A 1,156-nucleotide genomic window follows, 5' to 3' on the forward strand; every position below is an offset into this window, starting at 1 on the left:
AAGAGGTGAGTTAACAACTGACCACACAGAAATACAAAAGATCGAGGTGGGTAAGAGATCAACCGAAGGACTTGTATGCATGCATATAAGCATAACCAATGGACATAAGACACTGGGGGGTAGGGGAGGCCAGGGGATTGTCAAGGGCGGGGAAAAAAAGGACACATATGTAATACCCTTTGTAATACTTTAAGCAATAAAAAAAATTTAAAAAAAGAAATACAAAAGATCATAAAAAAATACAACGAACTGGACAACCTGGATGAAATGAACACTTTCCTAAATAAATGCAATCTTCCAAGACTGAATCAGGAAGAATCAGAAAAATCTGAATAGGCTGATAACTACTGATGAAATTGAAGCAATAATCAAAAGACTTCCAGCAAACAAAAGCCATGGTCTGGAGAGCTTCAAAGGGGAGTTTTAGTAAATAATCAGAGAAGAACTAACACCCATCCTCCTGAAACTATTCAAAAAAAAAATCATGAGGAAGGAACACTTCCAACCTCTTTTTATGAGGCCAGCATTACCCTAATTCCAAAAACAGATAAAGACACTACAAAGAAAGAGAATTACAGGCCAATATCCCTGATGAACATGGATGGTAAAATCCTCAACCAAATATTAGCAAATCAGATCCAGCGATACATTTAAAAAAATCATACACCATGACCAAGTGGGATTTATTCCAGGGATGCAAGGCTGGTACAATATTCACAAATCAATTAATGTGATACAACATATAAACAAACAGAGATAAAAATCACATACTCAGGAGATTAAAAATGGTGGCAGAGTAGGAGGATGCTGCATGGCCATGCTCCCAGGAATAAGCTGGAATTACAACTGAAATACGAGAAGGCTTCCTGAATAATCAACGGAAAACTCACAGGAGAGAACCCTGATACCCAAGGACCGAAGGTGGAGCCGGCATAGAGACTGGTAGGAGGGGCAGAGGCGTGACCCACAAAGGGTAACTGAAGTCCCAGAGAGTTGTCTCAGCTGGTGGTGGAGAGGGGGGAGGTGCCACTGAGAATTCTGGGATCTAGTCCCAGAGCTGGGCTCCCCAGCAGAGAGCGCCAAGCTGAGGACGGTATCCACATAGCATCAAGCTGTGGAAAGCAGTGGGGTGCTGTCTGCCAGGGAGTGGCAGCTG

Source organism: Myotis brandtii, unplaced genomic scaffold, assembly GCF_000412655.1.
Source record: "Myotis brandtii unplaced genomic scaffold, ASM41265v1 scaffold834, whole genome shotgun sequence".
NCBI classification, from domain to species: domain Eukaryota; kingdom Metazoa; phylum Chordata; class Mammalia; order Chiroptera; family Vespertilionidae; genus Myotis; species Myotis brandtii.